Source organism: Puntigrus tetrazona, chromosome 6 (assembly GCF_018831695.1).
Source record: "Puntigrus tetrazona isolate hp1 chromosome 6, ASM1883169v1, whole genome shotgun sequence".
Taxonomy (NCBI): Eukaryota; Metazoa; Chordata; class Actinopteri; order Cypriniformes; family Cyprinidae; genus Puntigrus; species Puntigrus tetrazona.
This window is the reverse complement of record NC_056704.1, coordinates 1271041-1294602: the sequence shown is the minus strand read 5'-3', so window position 1 is coordinate 1294602 and position 23562 is coordinate 1271041. Positions and strand designations below refer to the sequence as shown.

Here is a 23562-nt window from a genome sequence, read left to right as displayed (position 1 = left end):
GTGTAAGTATATTATATTTTTAAATACGCACCCTCTCAAGTCAAGTTTGTTTCCGGATTAACATGTTTGTGGGCTACAGATCCTAGAGGTTTGAAAGGATAAAATGTTTTATATTGAATTCAATTCAATTCAAACAAGATTGTTCTGTTAATCACAGATAGCAGATATAGTATTACAAAAACAAATTCTCCATGCTCTTCCAGTGAGTTGAGGTGCTTCAAACTAAATAAAAGTCCATGAAAAAGAGACCTAGATACTTGACATGACTTACAAAAACTTTATTTTAAAACATAATGACAACCCAAGAGGGAAATGTATTTTTGTAATACATTTCCAGAGTGCAGATCTCTTTTGAATGGATGTAATCATAGTTCTATTCTTTTTTTTTAGCTGTACTCAAACAGAAAAGAAAAATCACAGATGAGATCTCTTTAATACCTCAACTGTATCTTTAGACAACAATGAGATCTAATTGGGAGGAAATGAAGACTTGCTTTCATGGTCCCACGCAAAAGACCATAATAATAATCTTTTATATATATTTATAGAAAAGAGTCAACGCTCTCAGTGTGATCTCAAGTGTTTCTCATCCAATGTATTGAGACATAAGTGTCTGAGCTGTACCCACATTCATTTTATAGCTCTGCACTTTTACTATACACCGCAGTCTCTTCTGCTCAACAAGGCTTTATTTATTTAATGAAGAGTACAGTAAAAATAGTAATATTTTGAAAAAAAGTGAATATATCATTACACTTATCATTACTCCAGTCTTTTGTGCATGCATGTCAATAATTATCATTGGTTCCTGTGTTTCTTCTAAGGAGGAAGATGCTTAAATAAAAAGGAGAGCTGTAAAAGAGCAACCAATATAATTTCCTTGTGCACAAGAACAACTCCACATAAAATATTCACCCTCATTTGCCATGAACTACTGTAGCTTGTAATGTGAATAATCTTAGAGTCATATTCTTCCAGCTAATTCAGCTCTCGTCCCCAGGACCACAGCAGGGAATCTCTGCTTTAGAGTCAAGACACGGTGCACAAACCCACAGACAATTAACCAGGCCACTTCAATCTCTTCTATTGTCTTTCAAGGGCTGCCCTCAATTATATACACAGAGAAAACTGTGATTATTTTCTCTGTGGTGAGATAAAGTTTCTTCTTTGCGAATGGTCTGGGCTTTATTACGTGCTGCAAGCTGCGAGGATTTGCTCAGAATTGACTGGGGTGAGATTTCAATCGCGCAGGAACAGGAAACACATATTTTCCGCATATCCATTTGCCATTTACAGCTCAGATAAATGGAATTACATATTCAATATGCATCTTTCCAATGATATAATATGTATCAGGCCCAAGCAATTACAGATAATCTTTAAACTGTAATTTGTATGGATTACTACATCCATCATAGACAGCGAGCAAGTCATTAATATGCAGCTGATCTCATGTATTTGTCTAATCTTTGTTGTGTGTGGCCTCATAAACGCTGACCTTGGTCTGTCAAGGACTGCGCTGTATGTTAGTGGCTCAAGTGAGGTGTTTTTGACATTGTGGGTGTCATTTTAGTGGTTTGTTTAATCCTTTGGCAGGTTAAGAGACTCATTAAACAACCACTAACACTAAGATTAAAATCATGCCTTTTGTGCTACAGACTTGACTGATACCTTAAATTATTCAGCCAGCCTTTCTAAACTACTGAATGCATAATTTTCAACAGAAAGTAAAATGTGCAAAAAATGCCTACACAATTACGTTGAAGAACAAAAAAAAAAACACTTGGAAAATACCCAGAACTCCCTAGCAATTTGTTGTTGACTTACGGGGGTGTTTCAGTGGCCAGTGATGATATCTAGAAAAGGCCTTTAAGACCCACACATTCAAAAGTTTTTTGCTTTCTGCGTGAATATATTGTAACATGTAATTTACTCCTGTGTTGGCAAAGCTGAATTACATGATCCTTCAGAAATCATTCTAATACGCTGATTGCTGCTCAAGAAACATTTCTAATTATAATAAATGTTGAAAACAGTTATGCTACTTCATATTTTTTGGAAACCGTGAAACATTCTATTTTTCAGGGTTCTTTGATGAATAGAAACATAACAGAACAGCATTTATTTGAAAGAGACTGCTGTTACTGTCATTTTTAATTTAATGCTTCCTTTCTAAAAAACCAAAAACCAAAAACAAAACATTAATTTCTTTCAAAACAAATACAAAGCTTAAAATAAAAGCTTACCTTATACTTCTGAACAAAAGCACAAAAGTTTAAGAAATACGGTATATGCAACTGAAATACTGTAAATAAAACATGAATGCCTATTTCAGACAATAATTATAATATTTATGAAATAATATTTATAAAATATTAAACCGTTACCAGTATGGCACCATAGCTGGTATGTACTGAACCCAATCAGAACGACGGATCAGATTTCTGAACGCCAAACCCAACAAATCTTTGTTTCACGAGTGTGCATGTTGTTTTCACATTCCGTTTAAAAAAACACAACTTTGGACATAAGAGCATCCAAGGAGAACGTGAATGCAGTAATTACACTCGCTCTGATGGCAGCAGATAGCCTTCCGTTAACTAGCGAAGTTAAACATGCTTTAGTTAAAATGCCTAAAGCTAAACTTCCCTTGTATTCACATTTTTAAACCTGTAGTTTAACAACAGAGACTTCTTATTCCACAATATCAGTCAAATGCTTCCTTTTGTGATCTGATGTAGCTTTTTGTCATAGAATGAGGCAAAAAATGTTGAATAGGCTACTGTAAAAAAAAAACCACACAGATTAGAGATAATAACAGTAATAAACAATACATTGTTACAGTTGAGTGTTTATTTATTTCTGTTTACTCAGTCACAGCGATAGCTCCGCTATGAGTTTAGCTACTTCTCTAGATATATGACTTTTTCTGTGCGAGGGTGCCTTCTGCAAACGACATTACGTGTTATTATGTGACATTATAGAGCTAATGGAGAATTTTTGTTCAATTATTTATTGTTTTTTATTTTTTATAAGTATCGCTTCAGGCCCCGTTTAGGGACCGGAACCATTTGAAAAGAATCGATTTGGCACCGGTATTGAAAAATACTAAAACGACACCCAACCCTAGTGGCAGCACTCACTTATTTACTCACTTACCAAGATAAAGTGCTAGAAACACTTTGTATAATTCCAATTCTCTTTGAGGAATGACAAGTCTGATCTTTCTGATCTTTATCCTTATCCTTGTTCTCCATCCGTCTTCCCGTGTTCTTATAAATGTGTGACATAGTGATGTCACACACTTCTCACCAATTGTCCCATACTTACACGTTCCTCTGGGGCAGGAAATGAACTTTACACCTCGAGCCTCCTGTACTAATGGCCTGTCAACACTCTCACTGAGATCAAATAACACGTCTCTCCAACAATAACACAAGGACTGTCATTATAACAGACCCGGAGCAGACGAGAAGCCAGTGAATAAGAGAATGAGGACAGGGTGTGGACAGGATTGAGGGAAATGGGACAGAGACAGACTCCAGGTCTTCCTTCAGTCTAGCGGAGGACACGCGGGAAACCTATCATCTAACGTGTCAAACTATGGCGAGCCTTTCGGCAAACAGCACGCCCAATTAGCCTTAATAACAGGCCTCACACGCATGGCCCAATCCTCTTTCATCTCCACACTGCCCAGTCCATCACAGACGCAACTCATTTCTCTTCTGATGTCTGGATGGAGCCACATTTACACACACACATATGCAGTCTGAATATTGCATTTTAAACACTTTGTATTATTTTTATAGTTATTTTGTTTATTTACTGTATATGTATTTTCTAATTCCTGATGTGCGGGGGTTGGGCAGTAATACCTGCCTGATATATTCTGTAATGTGCATGCTACTTGAAAATAAATAAAAACACTGAATTGCAACAACAAAAAATAAATAAATGAATACGCATTCCCTATAACATCCCAGAGGACTGTATCGCTCCGAGGTTGCTCTTTCATGGCTGTTGGTTGCAGATACAAGTGATGTTATTGGTTGTATACTGAAAGCTCAGATCATTTGGTTTTGGAAAAATATGAGAGGCTTTGTCTGTCATATTTTTGATTGCAGACTTTGGGTCTTTGGCAAGTATGGGCAGAGTTTGCTTGAAATACCAGAATAATTGCAGAAATATCATCCAATTATAGAGTATTATATTATCAGATTATAGAGTTTGACTCATAGTTTATGGATCACAACATATAACAGAGATCAGTTGTCGGGTAACATTATAATTGAAGCTTTTACATGCATTAATTATGCCTTGTAATGTAAATAAAAATTGTGGCCACAATAATTATAGCCACAGTTCATCACTATACTAATCTATTCATTGTTTCACCTTTAGAGAGTATAATGCATTGAAAAACGTGACAATCAAGTTCAATTCACTTTATTTTATTTCTATAGTGCTTTTAACAATACAGACTGTATCAAAACACGGAAAAGAGAGTGATAGTAATGCATAATGACGACTTAATTTTTTATTAAATGCAAAGACGGTCTCTGCAATCAAACAATAATCAGACAATAATCGCTAGAAATTAAGTGTCCCCAACTTCAGTTTTAACAAGGGATCTGCACATATTGTAATGCATTTTAACTTTGGTTACAATTATTTACGAAGATGCATTATAATGTGCATTATTAATACTTCAAAACGGCATTATACAGAAAGTTTTTAAATAAATTGCTACTAGTAGGACTAACGATTATGCATCTGCAACATGGTTTTGATTACCACAAAAAAAAGTATTATGCTCTCAGAATCAGAGAATTCCTAAACAGGAAGGTGAACCTCATATTTTCAAAAGGCGTTCACGCTTGTTTCTTGAGCTGTTATCTACAGTAACTTTCTAAAGGACTGCTGATGTACTGTTGTAAATTAGTCTGTCAGCCACAGCACAACTGTTCCATCTGAAACAGTTATTTAGGTGTATTTGTTGGTTTATCTGAAATTAACTTCATAAAAACGATTTGTTTGTGTCTGTGTTGGAGGAAGACTTTGCTCTCTGCTCGTAGGAGCTTCTCTCCTCTGGTTTATCCTGCGGGCGGCTCAGTGCAGATCCATCTCTCACATTAATAATGTCCTGACGTGAGAAGAGTACCGCTGAGACCAGCCACATTACAGCACAACACAGGCTCATTACATGCATCACACAACCACCTAAATAAGCCCTGCATGCACAGGTGTGCACATGCACATGCATAGAGGTCCATGCGCTCCATCAGAAAGCATTATTTCCTAACTTTGTGAGAAGTAAAGATCCCATTACAGGGGCAGTCTGACATGTTTCAGAATTAGAGGTGATCTGTGTGCGTTCAAGGGCTTTAGTTTTCTTCTCAGGACCGAATGTCCAGATAAACCTCACGATCTGTCTCCATCAGTCTCGAGAGGCTGGAGGATCTGCATTATATGTCGATGGAATGACGTGCTCAGGTTCCTTCAGACCTGAGGGCAGAGTTTGATTCCTATAGAGTGCTGCTCTGCAGAAAGACGTTTCCCATTTCATGCTTCATGTGAACAGACTGGTGTATGTTCAACATGCAGCTCACAGAATCACAGAACAGCATACTAGCTGTTGAATATATAAAAGACCAAGCATTTTCCTAAAGGCATAGTTCACATAATTCTTCGTACACATTCAAATCTGTTTGAGGGTGAGAAGATGTAATTGTGAACTATTCCTTTAAAGCCTGTTCTGACAGAAAAAGCAGGAAATTGAGATAAAGGAGGAGTGGGATCAGAAACATCGCCTACACATATGCAGCAACCACGCAACCCAGCTCACACATACACACATAAACACACTGTGCACCTGCACCACCCACCAGGCCACGTCTCTGACATTTAAACTTTCTGTGCTGCTTTAAAAAACAGTAAAATGTAGAATTTAAAAACGTATTAATATATAATTTTTTTATAATAACACTAATTTAATGTAATAATAACAATTTGCCGAATTAAATATAACAATAATAATAAATAATAATAATTATTATTATTACTACTACTATCACTACATTGTATGTACTGTCAATACATGCATATTTTTTTCAAATTAAAATATGAAAAAAACAAATATAAAACAATTATTATTATTATTATTTATTGTAATAATAACCATTTGTGAAATTAAATACTTTATACTGTCAAATTATTAATCATGATTAACTGCATCCAAAATAAAGGTTTTTGTTTACATACAATATATCTGTGTGGGTTGTCTATATATAATATGTATATATAAATACACCCATATACAGCATACATTTTACTGGTTTGATGCATATTTAAGCTACAGCAGGTTGCAGTCTTTTTTTTAACTCTTTCCCCTTTTTTAAGTTGCCAGTGATTGCATTTTTGATGATTTTAACCTACATTTGACGACCTTCAGTATATTTTCTGCTATGCATATATAAACATTGTATGTAACAAAATAAAGAACTAAGCCTCTGCTTTCAAACAACAAAAAAATATATAAATGTTTACAAATACAATTACATTTTATATTATATTTATATTACACTTGCATATGCATATAGGTTATCAGAATACAACATTTTGACAAACAAAATTCAAAGTTAAAAATGTCAAAGTACTGCATTTTCAAGCAAAATATGTTCAGATATCATATTCTTTTACTCGTCTTGGCAGGGAAGTGTCGTAACTGGGAAAAGAGTTAATTATATGCTGCACAAACACATTCTTTCGAGGATCTGTGGATGTGTATGACACAACTGTTTCAATAATAATTACAGAGTTTGACTGAGAAGCAGATCTTCTGTTGTAATTAGTCGTGCGGTTGTGCTTGTTAGGTTTTTTTATTACAGCATACATTTTGAAAGTATGTAAATACTTTCAAAATGTATGCTGTAATAAAAATATATACATTTGCATGTATATATTTATATTCATATAATTTAAGTATATTTAATATATACATATTGCATATTTTTCACGTGTGTGCATGTATATAAACATGATAAATATAGACAGTACACACACACATATTATGTATACAAAAAATGCTTACTTTGGAAAGCGATTCATTTGGATTATCGAGTAATCGTATATGTTTAATTCAATGTAATAAAAACTATAAATTATTATAAAATTACAACAACAATAACATCAATAATAATAATGCAATACGAAAACAAACAAACACAACGGCATTTACAATAGCTTCTCAGTCAAACTGTTTTAATAATTATTATTAAAACAGTTGTGTCATACACATCCACAGATCCTGGAAAACATGTACCATTTGTGCAGCATATAATTAAAAAGAAAGGCTGCTACCACTTTTATCTGTTCCGCTGTAGCTTAAATATGCATCAAACCAGTATAATAATAAAGCACAGATGTTTTTTTTTTAGTGTGGAGTGACAGTATTTTACCCACAGGCCACATTCAGTATTCAGTGTGTTTGACACTCCTACTCGATTGTGTATGCGCACTAAACTGTTGCTGACACATGAGGAAAGCTTCTACACACAAAGTGAAATGCACTCGGTTGGATACCTCAGTTCAGTCCAAGGGCTACCGATCAACAGAGAAAGAGCCTGATCAAGGCCAAAGCAGCCAGTATCACATTTATGTGGGTGTAAAGTCAGCCGAGGCTCTCATATAAAGTCTGCTTTATCTGTACCGCACCTGTAAACTACATCTCTGAAGAGACTTTTGTCATGAAATAAATCTTTGAATAAATCATTTTGTGGATTAAACAAATGGGAGGCAGCAACTGTGGTATCATGAGATATGGTCCATCTGTCTCATGGACCGATGGAGGTCTTAATGTGCTCATAAGCCCCCGGAGCCCCTCAATCATGTTCCTGCCCCACACCGGGGAAATACTCCTAGTCAACCAGCAGGAGAATAGCGAGCTTACGTATCCCAGCATCCCCTTCCTCCAGCTGTCCTCAAAAGATGCCGTATGCTTCTCCTCCCAGTGCTTCACTCTGATGAATGCTCTCACCCCGAAAATAAACACATTGCGTGAACCGCCAAGCTTCTCCTCCTAATGAAAGCGAACAGTAAAAAAAAATGTCCATACAGTCCAATAAGTATGGTTTATTTTCATTGTAGGGAAAAAAAATCCACAGATGACAGAAAGTTATGTCGTTTTTTTTTTTATTTAGTGTACTATTTTTAAACAACATTAGACCGCATGCATTGTATAATGATGATTCTTATATGAGCCAGTATTCAAGTTCAAAGAAGAGGCCACTTGTCATCAGCGGGGGTTCATTGATGCGTGCAAATGGTCAAATCAAATTATTTGCGTATGATAGTTCACATTTTTCTGTGAACTATCCCAGTAAATCCCCAAAGATGTTGATGCACGACAGCTAAAAACATGAATTTACCTACATAATCAAGCTAACAATTAGATTCAAATGATATTCATGTCAGTGTGAGGTCATCAACAGTACTATTCCAGTGTACTCCTAAAAGTTGACAAAACAAACTTTTAACAGATATACACATTGACTGAGTTTAGTCTTTCTCTTCCTGGAAAATGGACCAAAAATATTGTTGACTCACACAAATGGCTGCATCCAAATGCATGATCAAAGTTCCCCTTCTGTAATTATAAACACCGCCAACCAAAGATCTAAGAATGCAGTAAAAAGTTCAGAGATACAAAGTCATACGCAAATAATTTGATTTGACCATTTGCACGCATCAATGAACCCCCGCTGATGACAACTGGCCTCTTCCTTGAACTTGAATACTGGCTCATATAAGAATCATCATTATACAATGCATGCGGTCTTAAAAATAGTATACTAAATAAAAAGAATTTTAGAATTCTACGCTTTTGTCATATTATCCTCATATTATTCTCATTATACTCTCATTAAAATGTGCTTCACAGCGATATTTGGTAGTATCATTAAATAATGAGTAAAGAAAAAGTTGTGCTTGATATTGCTGTCGTCAATCTGGAATTTGTACTGTAAGTAATACAAGGTCAAGTTATGCGCATATGCAGTTTTGCATGTAATGTTTTCTGGTACATCAGTTATTTCATGCATGCAGACAGTTTGCATACTTTGCACAATATATATATATACACTTAAATATATATATATATATATATATATATATATATATATATATATATATATATATATATATATATATATATATATATACATTGCAGAAAGGATAATGGTAGTATAATGGTCATAATAAATTAAGCAAAAAAATGTAGTTTGGCCTTGAAAATGGTGTGCTATCAGTTAATTTTTCTATCAAATAAAGTCTGACAACATGAAATGATTACATGCAGTGACCCACTCCTTATTAAGAACAAGTCACTACTATAAACACACTCATTAAAATTCTTAGTTTTGTAAAAGTAGATGCAGTGTTAAAAGACTGGAGTGCTGTTTGACTTGTGAGGATGTTTGTATGCTTTCCATGTCCTGCTGTTGCTTTTATGTGGGCTATCATCAGCAGGTGTGAGTCTGAGAGGTGATGAAATTCAGGAAGGCACGAGGAAACTCTGCTGAGAAATAAAATATGACTGCACATGTGGCGGACGGCATTACCCTCTCATTTCTCAACACATCAACCAGCGTGCACATGTCATGAAAGCGTGGAATAACACAGTCATCGCCTTCAGAGAATTCCTGGAAACTTAAACGCACTGCAGCAAGCGTGAGAAAGAGAGGGAGAAAATTAACCTGGTCACAGCACCTCGTGGCACATAGAGCTGCTGGTTGTTTATGATTTGTTATCTTATGCTTAATAAAATAACAATTTTCTAATTGCACCAAATCAGCCTCGGGAGAGTTCACGGGCAGAGGTTGCCAAGCTACACGCTAGCTCATTAATGGGGGGAGTTCAAGTGGACATTTCTGCGCTTTCATCCAAGCAGGCGCGTGGCAATCTCTTTTAGATGAAACGCTGTGCGTGGCTACTCAGCAAAAAACAAATGAAATCGAGGTTTTTACAGCCACTAAGGTTAACTTTAAGTAGTCAACAGATGCTCTCTTGGAAATGTCTAATGGCTACTTTATGGTTTTGATAAACAGAATGCTTAATTAATGAAAAGGAATCACTGTGAGGCATCGCAAACAGTGAGTGAAGGAGAATGCTGAAGCCCTGTGGCTTAAAAGACTCGATGAAGAGCATCTCAAGAGCAGATTAAATATATAACATTCAGCCGTCCTTCGTTCTGTTCACAGGCCGAGAGGCAACTGTGTTCAGTGTGCACTGATGTGTTGAAAATGAAGTCATAAGAGAATATGGACTGTCCTGTGGTCACGCTGCTGGCACTGGTGACTGAATCTCTCTCTAGCTCAAAGACAGACGTCATAAAGGCTAACAAAGTCTTACATCAACACCTTTTTGCACATAGTGAATCTTCATGACTTTTCCATGACATTTTCATTGATTTTGGTTAAGGATCTTTAATGAATTATTTTACGGTACTGCTGGATCGGTACTAGCTGTCACGTATAAAAGATAATGTCTTCCTATTTGTTTCTAGCACAAAAGTAACATGAATGAACATCAGCAGGCATCTTGAAAGAAACAGTACATTATTGAACTGTATCATGTCATGGTTGTAATCACTCAATCAGTGTTTAAACCAAGAGAGACACCAATAAAACAGCTTTTGAAGAATATGCAAAATATAATTATATCATAAAAAAAAGGGACATAAAAAATTAATTAAGTTCAGTCTATAATCTAAACGTGTGCAAACATTTGACATTTGATTATTGTATGTAAAACATTCATAGGACAATGTATCAGGTGAGTGTTCCCTGATATTTGCCCACATAAATCAATACTGGATCACATTGAGAATCAAATCAAATGTAGAGCTTGTTAATGTGAATCAAGAAATCTTTGACATTTCCAAGCCCCGCTATACTGTATACCCAAAAAGACAAAGACTTGCAAGTAAGTTTTGCTCAACAAAAAGCAGTATATCCAATTGAGTAATTGAAATTACAGCCAAACTAGAGAAACATGCTATATATTCACATTTTCCAGCCCTTAAAAGGTGCTGCCATGAAAAATGATCCCGGCATGGGTTATTGCCAGGGTCAATTAACATGAACACCTGAGGGGTTTCTTTTAACCTGTCATCTGATTCAAACAACCAAGCACTTGCTGAAGAAATCAAGAAATCACTGAAGCGCTCAGGCATGAACTCATGAATGTTATGCAGTTATGGCGCTTCTCTTCTCGTTTTCCTCTCTCATGTTGTATAGCACATAGAGTAAAAGGATTACACACACTCACAGTCACTCAGGATATGAGCCAGTGGGGGGCAGCAGCACATGGACTGACATAATACAACATACATTTGGTAAAAAAAAATCCTATGCATTTCTCCTTGTTGTAAGTTTGGTTGCACTTCCATACAAAATAGTTGCACGACAATGTAATATTTAGTACGTAATGCATGACAAGAGGACTTAAATGAGAAACACTGCAAAGTGCAATACCATTCGCCTCACTAAACCGGAGACTCCTTTTGATAACAGAAGCAGTTCCGTCAGCGTACGGGCTCACCGCCCACAGCGGTAGCAGATTGCACTGAAACTGAGTGGGGCCAGACCCAGCAGGCCACTTCCCCTCACGGGCACGGAGTGGAAAACTCAGCCTAAAGCAGGTCTGCGATTGGTACAACACTTAAACTCTGACAGGACGTGGTTTAACATCAACACTCCGGATGCTTGGAATTATGACCTGTGAATAGATAATGACATCTTTACAGAGGTGACAGTGTACAACTGATGTTTTATGGTGAAGGGAGCCAGAGGGTGTCATGTTATACAGGTGACTCAGAATCACGCCTGTCCAATCAGAGATGAAATATGACATCTCTCTTCTCTCCTCAGTGACTAAACAGGTCAGAAATGAAATAGGATCACAATATTGTCAAGGCTTTCCCACAAGGTTGCCATCAGCCAATCTATTATGAATGCTCTTACATTTTTCACTTCTTTTTATAAAGAATGAAAACAGAAAGCTTGCTGATAGAATTTAGGCGGCAAATCTCAGGGAGTAGAGACAAATTGGCTTATAGTCCATGCAAAGCAGAAACAACAAAAACAAGTAACAAATATCTACAGAATGGAGCTTGGCATACTGTATGTGAGTTTCTGATTAAATCCTTTTGTCCCTTATTGGTGAAAAACTGATGAAAGTCTACAGGATGTTGAATAGAAACATTAGAAACATAAAATCAATCTGCATTTCAAATAATTGGCGTCTTTTATTTACAATAAAATTGTTTCCAAGTTTGTCAAACAACCTAATACAGGGATTTATATCTACATCTGCACATTAGACAGCACTTTTATCCAAATTAACTTATAGTGCATACAATTTTATTTATGCATCTGAATGTGGGAATAAAACCTACGATCTTGCCATTCCTAGAAACTTAAACACATTTAAATGTGCTCAGATTTAGATTTATTAATTTGGTAATGCTTTTACCTGACAGGTATGTGACTTCAACTGCATTCAAAATATATGTTTAGCACTTGTTTATGCATTCCCTGGGGACCGAACCCATGACCTTGGCATTGCCTTTCATTTCAAATTGGCACACTGTTTCGTTAGCTAAAACAAAAGAAAATCCATTTGCTGCAAATGTGTTTATTCTCAATCTATATAGGATGCGGTTTAGTCTGTCAAGGACCAAGAGAAACTACAGTTTGAAGTTACTCTTCATTGGGACTCTCTGTGGTGTTTCTCTGATGACAATGATTGTGTCACACTACAAATTACTTTGAGCTAAAGACAGTACTTACAGAGATGGCCCAAAAGGATCCGTTCGTACACAAGCACTTAACTTTAACCACCATGTGCAGGACTGAGTCTACAAAGTCTTAATTTCTGTAAGTCTAGTTGAAGGAACTGTACTAACCGTGATACTACTATTAAGACTACAATAAAGACGCTCTGTTCTTTTAAAGTGCCCCCATTATGGAATCTAAAAGGTTCATATTTTGGTTTTGGGAGTTCCAAACATCAGGCCGACATGCATGCAAGATCAAAAAACACTTACATTTTTTGTTAATTTGTTCAACAGTTTATTTTTCCAGGCCCCTTGGTTTGGTCGATTCAGACAACCACAAAAAGAACAACAAGTGGGCTAATGTTTTTTTTATTGTTTTGTTTTTTGTTTTTTTGACATGAACCTGAAACGGCTTGGGACTCATTGTCAAAAATTCATAATAGGGGCACTTTAAGTATTTATCCTGTGTTGTATTTGTGTGTATGGTCAGTGAATGATAACTCTTGGTAACACTGTGATACAGAGAGATCAGAATTCAAAACTGTGGTGAGAGGTTTAAAAAAGAGTTTTTCATAAGTCTAAGATCTGGCTCAGTTCATGGACAAAGCTGAAACTATCTGAAAGTTGCTTTAAGTTTAAGTAAAAAAATATATATATATTTTTTTATATTTAGGATATTTTTTAAACTTAAAGCAACTTTCAGACATATATAGTCCAGAGAACTATGGAGAATTGGCTACTATCTGCAAATACAGAAGATATACATGATAAGAATTCACATTTCACGCTGACGTTTCAAGGTCAACATGGATGCAAATACAAACGCGCAACAGTGGTTGCACGTCAATGTTTGAAACAATCCTCGCCGAAAACACAGCACAGTCCCGAGCATTTTCTTTCTGATAATATGATTTGTTCCGCAATGTGAGGTAAATAATTAATACAAAAGCTCAGTCGGCCAGTAAACAGGATCATCGTGTCCATGTCTAATGTGAGGTAAATCTTTTCCGCCCCTTGAGACATGCTGTAAAGTGGAGGGGAAATGTGATCCCGTCCAGCCAGCTGTGCAGGAGATCGATCACGTACATTGATCACAGTTTCTAAACATTAACAAGCAGAGAGAGACAAAAAGAAGGACCAGAGAGCTGGAGTGATGTTTTCATTCACAATGCACTGATCACTGCCGCTAAAGCTCCTTCGCCATTGTTCTGCCCTTCACATGCTTGCAGCGTGTCAGGTTCAAATGTTAATTGTTCTCCATGGTGCATGAAACAACTGTGCTGCAAAAAGCACTAAACGCCATCAAAACAGCAGGTGCATGCCATTTCTTTTCTAGAAAGCCTAACTCTTTCGGTTTTCACTTCAAAGTTCAACTTTTAGCTCCATCTCCTGTTATTTTTAAGGTCTTCTAGCAAATGTTCTTGTTTTTCTGCTCATGGAAAACATCTTTAACGAAGCTCTTGACAAAGCGTAAGATAAGAGAACAAAACAGTCGTTCATCCTTGTCCTTGGTTTGTTAAAACAACACTTCCTGCTGGCTGCTTGCAAGCAACATCTCTCTTGTCATAAATTTACCGTGGCTTTTTTCCTTTCCACGTCATCCAGAATTTATGTCTGAAATAAACTTGAACTGTGGCCATGAAAATGCTTATATCCCTCTGGTAACACGACTAACTATTTGCAGCATCATGGCCAATAAATCACAAGGCGTACGTCTTGTCCTGGCCGAAGCGTTTTCAGACCCATTTACTACTGATAATGCCTGCAGTTGGCCGGGTCTCGGAGGGGGAGGCAGGCAGGTGAGCTCATGAATCATTCGCTTCTTTCATCAATGCTCACCTGCAGGGCAGGTTTAGGGTTCTGCAGAACATGAGGGGATAAAGGGGTTGAGGAGGGGCGATTTCCCATTGCTCAGTGCCAACACACTCACGTTAATTAAAACATAACCAGGCTGTGCATTGTGGGATTCGCTCATTAAATAGCAGAAATATCTTCCTTAAACATATCCTTTTTCTCTCTGTTCATCATAATTGTGTTTGCACACACAAATATATGCAGATAACTAATAATAACAGAAATCAGAAAATGCTATAAAAATATGTTTGCATTAGACTAGATAGATCATTTGCAATTATTGCTTTCTATTTAATTACAATTACAAGGATCTGCTTTTGGCAGTTTAATACATATATTTATGCACTACAAAGCTCTGTACCAAGAAATAAAACATTTCGTGGAAGAACTAAACTAACCTACACACGATATATGAAATAAAATGTGGATAAAGTCTGTCAGAAAATCTGTCTGTCTGCTTTAACTTTCTTTTAAATAAAATTCAATTTAATTCAATTAAGCTGAATATATAGATTTTTTTTTATATTCTCATGATCAGCCAACCACAGACATATCTTTTGAGCGAATGAACTCAATGACCAATCAGTACCGTTTAAGAATATGACATGATATATTATATATTTTCGAGCCATATTTATATTACATACTTTGTGAAAATGTGTAGTTCATGGTTGTATACTTCACAGTTCACAGGATATAAAGCTACTGTAGGCACTGTAAATTGATGATTTAAAATGATCACATCTAAAGAAACAATGACTTCATCAGTACCCATGTTTCACAGATAGCCTTGGGCACTTCAGACTCAAGCACAAAAAGCTTTCCTGCTGACAGATATGATGGAATATTTTATTAACCAGCGGTGTCTTGATATATATACACTCTTGAGTTTCAATCCCCAGAGCGTGTCAAGGCCAGAGATGGACCACTTTGTCCTGTGGCCTATTATAGCAGTCACAATCTAACACCTATCTATCCACCATCTGGGAGAGGCTCCATAAAACTCCCATAAAAAGACAGAGTGGCTGGTCACTTGCAGATCGCCTTCAAAGGACACGGCTCATAAAACACACACGCTCATACACGCGTGTATTCACGATTCGTTTGGAGCACCTACAAATATGAACAGTCAGGACATCAAGCCTGAGCTGTATTGCAGTCTGTTCTAATTTGAGACATGCGAGACCCTTTGAAACTCAACTGATGGATTAATAACTGTAATGAAAGTCATCCGACACTCATTTGGCCTCAGACAATCTAATCAACAAGCCTGGGATTCGGGATAAAAAGACAGTCCATCTACGCTTTGTTCCCTCAAAGGGAAACACTGTTAGGCAAATGTCACCACAGATACATGACACCGAGGTGTTTAATATGCCTAAAGATTTGGTTGAACAGAATACTTGTTATGCAGTCGTGTATATTCAGTGGATGCTACATTTTCAGTGTAAGTGGGCTTATTATGTGTCATCTGTATGTTCACATTTATAGGATCCTTCCCAGCATCAGCAAATGCATTAGTGATTGCTCTGTATGCATAAAAATGCAGTACACTTTGATAGCAAACGGGTTATTTTATTCCATTGTTAGTTTTTATATTAAATATTTGTAATGTTTTTATTTCATATATCGTTTTCATTGTCATTTGAATGTTGTAGTCATTTTATTGTGCTTTTTTGTCATTTTTAGCATTTTTTAGTTAAATTTATTACATCTATAGTTTTTATTTTTATTTCTGTTTTTATATTAAGTTGTTTTAGCACATCAAATTAAACTAAATTAAAATGTGGCCTTTGCAATAGCTGAAACAACACATGTTTAATATCTCTACATTATATGCACTGTATCTAGCACTGTATTTTACTGCTGCTCACAACCACAAATCAAAACAAACCAGCATTTCCTATAATTATGGGTTATTACTGCAAATATTCATAATACAATTTGAATCAACAGGATGTTAAAGATGTCTTCTTTTACCAAAGCCCACATCTATTCAGCTTTTACAAATGTTGACTCCCGTTATGTGTGGCCAGAAAGCTTTAATCAGTACACGTCAGTGAAATAGTAACATCCAGAGACAGCCGAAGCAAAATGATTTTTCCTGTTGAACTAGGATTACAATCAACCAGCACTGAGGATGCAATGGGTCAAATCTCAAGCGAATATCTGGTAGAAAAAGGCTAAATTAGCTGTTCTGTTAATTTAACAAGAGAAATTTTTGTTTGTTTGTTTGTTTTGAATATGTTATGTTATCTTTGGGACAAAATAAAGCATAAATGGCAAGTTGAATATTTTTATTCCAAAAAATATTTATTTCCTGATCAGATCTTTATCTATAAATTCTTACAAACAAAATTAATACCCATCTTCCCTGATGTTAGATGACCATTTATCAATTAACTATTAATTAATTAATTTCTTATATGTTTAAAGAATATGTAAAAGTTTTATTTTGTACTATTGTTCGACATTTACAAGTCTTTTCAAGTGATAATATTGTCTAATTGTCTTAGGGAAATACACATAAACTATCTAATTAAATGCCAAAAAAACACAAATAAGTGCAAAACAGCTGCAGAGGATCTAGGCTATAAGTGAAAACTATCAAATTAGGAGAGGAAATATTTATTAAGCAGCAACACCATATTTTAGCAATTGTTGATGCATTGTAACTAATACACAAATGTTTTGCAGAAGTTTTTTTTCTAACCATCACTGAACTAGAACAAAAAGATGCCTACACTATTGTGCCAACAGCCTTGTTAGCACACCTGCCGTTAGTCTAAAAAAGATTTTTTTAACGGTTTCTCTCACCGCACATGCACAGAAAAGTTGTGAAAAAGTGAGAGAAAATGTAGGCAAAGTGTTCTTCATTAAAGGGAACAGCAGAGGGGATATATGTCTGCTGAGGCATTGCGGGAGATGTTCAGTAGGGCCTGACAGAACAGTGTTTTTCACCAGTCAGTCTTTCACATGACAACAAATGATATGCAGAACGTGAGCAGATCTCCCAATGTAGGCAGAAAAAAAAATTATTTCCCTGTCTATACTTCTTCTATAAAGAGTTACACAGGATGAAATAAAAATGCATTAACATTATTTCGTCATCTTCAGTCTGCATTTTAATAAGCCCCTTATGACAGGATTCTGAGGTTTTATCTCAATAGAGAGTTGCTGTTTTGACAATTACGTCATGAAAGAAAGAACAAAGCTTCCCGCCCCAACATGAGCTAAGAGTACTGACTTTAGGAGGCTGAATCGTTTAATCAATCGTACAGCTGAAGTACTGCTCATACGTCACGCATGTCAAAAACTATAGATGTTTCATGCTTTGTGTTTTAACATTCTGTTTATAACCAACATCATATGTTACGTTAAAAGAGCCACATCGAAACGTTCACCTTAAACTGAGGTTGGAAACACAATGAATATTTTATTGCCAAAAATATCCCTACAGTATATACAGTCTTAGAAAACAAATGCTTCTGTGTTTTCACAATAAGATGATAAAAGTTGCAGAAAAACTTGGTAGGAACAACTTTAGCTTGCAGCATGTAGCAGTCCATCACGAATGATTACTTTTTATTGCATCACATTACCTCAGTCAAAAGCATTTAAATAACATATCTGACTGTTGTTTACTGAAATGTTACTATGGCTGCAGTTAGAACTATAAAAGTAAACATAACAGCAAATAGTATATTGTGACTCAGCGTGATGAACAGCTGTTTTTTCTTCTAACAGACTTCTTAATGCTACTCACATAGATGTATATTTAGTTCCTTCACAGTCTTTAATAGATGCAGAGACAAGGGTGAGAAAGAGACAACTTCATCACACGCTGCCCTAATAGCTAATAAATAAGTCTGGTCTGCATGAAAGTGATAAATGTAAAAAGTGTTTGTGTCGTTTGGCTCATTGCTTTCCTGTCTGTTAGTTCAGATTGCTCATTTAGCTCTTTTGCAAGTAATTTACACCTGTCTGTTTTGATAAACAGCAGAATATGAAGCCATTTCAAACAAAAAAACAACAACAAAACATTATAAAAACTGAACAAAGCCATTATTGCAAACCGTATTTCCATTTGACCTCATTTTACTGTATTGAACTTGATCATTTGCATGTACACAGATCGCATGTAAGCATTTCCTAAGAAATCTTAACATTTAGACTAAATTATACGTCTTATGATACTTTTATATGATCATTTATTGTTTAAATGAATTGGCAGTATTTAATAAAACATAAAAAGTTATTAAGTGCTATATATTTTGGGTGGAATATGCTAAATAATTACAGAGCTTTAACGAAACACTTAAATTCCACTAAACAAGCCTATTTGTCCACGCAGACCAACTAAAGTCCACTGCAGGCGTGAGGATTAAGGCAAAATATTGTACGTTTCAAGTCTTGTTAAATGTTTGCCAGTAAAAATACAAAACAAAACAATGCTTCACCCCAGATTCCCGTGTAAAAGCTTACAGTATTACTCACAGCTCACTAGTGTCCAAAGTTATAGAGCTGTGTTGTATCAAAACCAGTTTGTTTACTGTATATTTTATGTTCTGATGTACTGTAGCTCTGGCCTCTATGTAGCTTGGCGAAATGTATGTTTTGTTAGTTGTGAGAACTGCAAGAAATCTATCATTGTTTTTCCTTTCAACTGAGTGAATAGCTAGAAATTCCCTTTTTCTACACATGAACTGTGCCTTAAATCCTAAGGCTTGCGTGCGGAGCTTCAGAAAATATAATGAGTTGTCCTATCTGCCACTGTAATAATGTTGTAATACTGTCAATGCAGTAAAACACGTGTCAGAGTTTAAAACCCAGAAACAGTTCTGGTTAACGTGATAGGATGTGTTCAAGACCTTCAAAGAAAATCTGAGATGACTGGTCAAACGAGGCTGGTGCATTGCCTCTGAATGCAAATTATTTAAGTACTTTGTAGTTTGGATTAGATTTGCATGTAAATGTGACACTATCCTCATGTAAATTAGATTTATGACAATCAAGTCTGTAATAATTCTCAGTAGCTACATCTACATGCACCCAAATAATCAGTTTATAGTAGGATTGATGGCTCAATCGAACTGAAAAGTCATGTAAACATCTAATTAAGATTGATCAAAATTAAATTACGATCATATTGAATATGGTATTGTAGATCTAAAATAACCTCATTAAGTGGAAACAAATTAAGTATATAAATGCTTCAATCTGACTATTTTCTTAAAAGGTTTAGAAAATATCTTGTAAGCGTGCACAGTGACTTGATGCGCTTGTTTACACACACTACACAAACATGTGTATCACGTGTTTCAAACCGGTCAGATGAAACTGCATTTTTGATACATTTTAGCTAAAAAGCTCTTCTAATGAAAATGTCAGGTGTCCTTTTAGATACGCCATCAAGGCTGAAGACATAACTAGCTACATCTGGTGGTGCTGTCTCCAGTTTTGCATGCAAAAAAAATGTTTGTTTGGAATACATGTAATGGACATATAAACAGTGAATTGAACTGCAACATTTGGAGTTCATATAAACAAAAAATTCAGAATCAATTTCCGATGAAATTTAGGGCACGTAAACATAAATAATGGCTCAATTACGGTAACATTTCTGCTTTACTAATACACCTGTGTGTGCATAGTGAAACAGACCTAAGATATGAATGGCCCGTATATTATAGACCAATTTACTTGTTACAGATTGCTGTCCTCTGCTTGTTTTGTAGCAGCTTGTGACTATTGTCCCTGTCTATAAGTCCTGCTGATTGAGTCTGGCCCTTGATCTATGTTGGGATGAAACAAAAGGACTGCCTTCCAGACTCTGGTCGAACAACAAACAAAAGCAAGGGTAATTGAAAACCCTGGCCGCTCTGTTATAGTGCAGTGGCGGGAATGAAATGTGAGCGCCACAACTGGTCTGCAGATTGGTCAATCCACGCGCTATACAATGCGCTAAAGTCCTCTAGCCCATTCCCCATGAACCGTTTACTTGCATACAACATGTGAAACACAAGCCGGTTCTCAGAAAGAAAAAAAAAACAGAGCATGAGATGCGTGAGCCAGCGCCTGCATCACTCACGTTTTCAATCTGGGCAAACACTGACCTCATGATATGTCACCCAAGTCGTATTTCAGACACCTTCGTTACTGAAGAGATAGATGTTCAATGCGCAGCTGCACTTGCCATTACTGCGAGGTGCTTTACCTGCTGCATCACCCTGTCACGGCGTGGAGAAACTGTGGTACATCATAAAATAAAGGTGGAGGGAAAACTACCTCTCTTCACATATGTTTACACTCCCACTCATTACTGAAATTACACATCATTTATCAGCACGGAGAGCCTGAATGAGCACGGGCAGAGCTGCTGAAAGAGAGAGAGCAGGAGAGAGATGCTGTTTGGATAGAGTAGACGAGCAGCTCTCCAACATCTAATTAGCTAAAGCTGTGTTTTCTCGGCATTTGCTGCGGCCTCCACATCTCCACCCAGAGTTGGAAACCATCAGCTTAGGCCGGAGGTCCAAAACAGACGTCCAGACCTGCTGCGCATCCATGATAAACACTGACACTGAGAGGGAATCCTGCATTGAAGAGATGCATTTACGTATTTTAGAAATTCAATAGAAGGCCTATTTACTCCTCCAAAAGACTATGGAAACGTCATCTTAAAAATGGTTTTGTAAGGTAACTTATAAATATGATTCATGCGGTGACATTTAAATGCACTGGTTTAATATGACTCAGTTACTACGGCTGCATCAGAATACAACAACAAAAGCCAGTTTTAAGGCTCAAATCTGGAAGAAATAGCTTGTAACAAGTGCACAATTTTATTTGTCACATTGCAACGGTGATTGCAGAAATCCATTTAATTTAGCAATTAACGGCACACTGGAAACGGATGAGACAACCTCTTCTCTTTTATAATTCCATTAGTACGCGTCCAGTATTATGATGTTAGAGCAACGCCATGAACACTGGAAAAACATCTGTAGATCTGAAAGGAAAAAGCTTTGGACAGGACCACTTCTGCCATTGTGTCATGAATCTCTCTCTTTCTCTCTCAAGCGTTTACAAGAATAAATCTGCATTTTTCTATATATAGCTGTGATTGTTCCTTGCCATGCATATACACGACATAAACAGCGTACTGCTGGTGTGTATACAAAATAAGGAGGGACATTACATTCCTCTGAATTACACTACAAAAATCTCCAAAGGGGAGAAAATAATAAATGCAATGGCTGAAAATACAACCTGAGCGTTTCTTTTCAGCCTAAACCGAGGTTTAAACTAGTTCAGATAATTAGTCATCGAGTCTTATTTTTACGTGGTGGCGTCTCCAGTGTCTTCTTACACACGGTTGTTTCATAGCAGGCATAGATTTTGGTTGCGCGTATGCATTCTCTCCCAATTACTACTCCACTTAAACTAGCACTAACATTGCGATCGTACTCCGAAAACTGTCTTTCTTTAGCGTGAAAATGTCATTCGCGAACTGAAAAGAAGACGCGATCGGAAACGGAGAGATGGAGCGCGCGGACCTGCCCATGACTCAGTGCTGCAGCCTTCGGATTTCCTCCGGTCTCTCTCATCAAGACTCCCAAACTGACAGCTCATCACATAACCAACAAGCCGTGGAAACACTTCACATCACCACACCTTTTGCACTTTCATTTTAACGTGACCCACGACAGCTATGCGAACAAGTATGTGTGCGATGCGCACTTCATTTGTAATTACGCGATTACCACAGCCCCAAGAAGATGCGTGTTTTATAACGGGTCACGTCTCAACGTACCCATAACGATTTAAAGATTTTTAATTCATCGAAATCTTGAGTTAAAGATCTGACAAGTGCCGCCAAGTGCTGATATGCGACCGTGAGACGATCTCGTCTTCGTAACTGAAAAGCTAACAAACTATACAAGCCTACTAATAAGGCATGTTAATCAAATATATGAATATAGAAATACATCTCTAAATAAAACAGGGACTCTTGGTATTAAAAGAATTGGCTTGCAGTGAATGTCGAGTGACAGGTCGAAGAACAACAGGGTTTCCCAAATAAAATAAAATCATTTAACATCACAACTCACGTGAACGGTAACAGAAATGTTCAAAACTCAACTTACTCTTCAGCGCCTCATCGGTTAGTGTCGTTACTATATTCTCTCTGGTCGTTGGCATCAGCCGAGACTATTTTCTCCTCAGAAGTGAAACGGGATAAAAATCCTCCTCAGTTCAGCAGCTCCCGACTCAAATCCCGGTATTTCTCGTCCGCAGACACCTTGCGCGCGCACGGAGAGGAAAATTCAAGTGTGGTGTATATATCCTTCGAGGACGCGTTCTGCCTGTGAAAGGTCCGCTTTCGTGGAGCATAAACAATTAAATGTTGGCGTTTTCGGGACTGTCTTTCGCAGCGGAGCTCTCTCCTCCTCGCGCGCTGTGCGGACAGGTTTCGCGCTCCCCTCGCGAGCTCCGGGTGATGTGCGCTCGGTCTGTCTCGCGCTCACAAGCGCACGCACGCACGCACGCGCGCGCTGATGCGCTTCATTCTCCACACCGGACACCGGAAGCGTCCTGCATACGTGTGTGGGTGTATTTTCGTGTTATCCTACGCTGTTTTCTAGGGCATCCCGAGAAACTGTGTCATCGTTGCCACCCAGAAAAGAAAGCCACGTCGAGACAAACTGCTTTGTGCCTTTTATTTGCCGGTATGTCATTTTATAAAGAAAAAAACAACGACCTTTCACAAGTTCCGCGGTGTTTGCTAAGTATGTTCAGTTTTGGTCGCCGCGGTGTTCATTTATGAAAGTAAGGCTTGATGTTTTGGCATCTAGTTTAGTTGAAAATATAAA

At 36.9% G+C, this 23562-nt stretch overlaps 1 protein-coding gene across 14 annotated transcripts in view; it reads right to left on the bottom strand.

The window, feature by feature from the left end:
- Nucleotides 1-23220, bottom strand: part of ptprfa (protein tyrosine phosphatase receptor type Fa) — a 172969-nt gene extending 149749 nt beyond the window's left edge. For 6 of the 14 annotated variants that reach the window (XM_043241106.1, XM_043241107.1, XM_043241102.1 and 3 more), the window contains exon 1: nucleotides 22837-23219. The gene's annotated coding sequence lies outside the window, so the exon portion shown is untranslated. Of the gene's footprint in view, nucleotides 1-22836 lie in introns of all 14 variants that reach the window. The other 8 variants (XM_043241109.1, XM_043241114.1, XM_043241115.1 and 5 more) reach the window with 3 other exon arrangements.
- Between the last annotated feature and the right edge of the window lie 342 nt (nucleotides 23221-23562).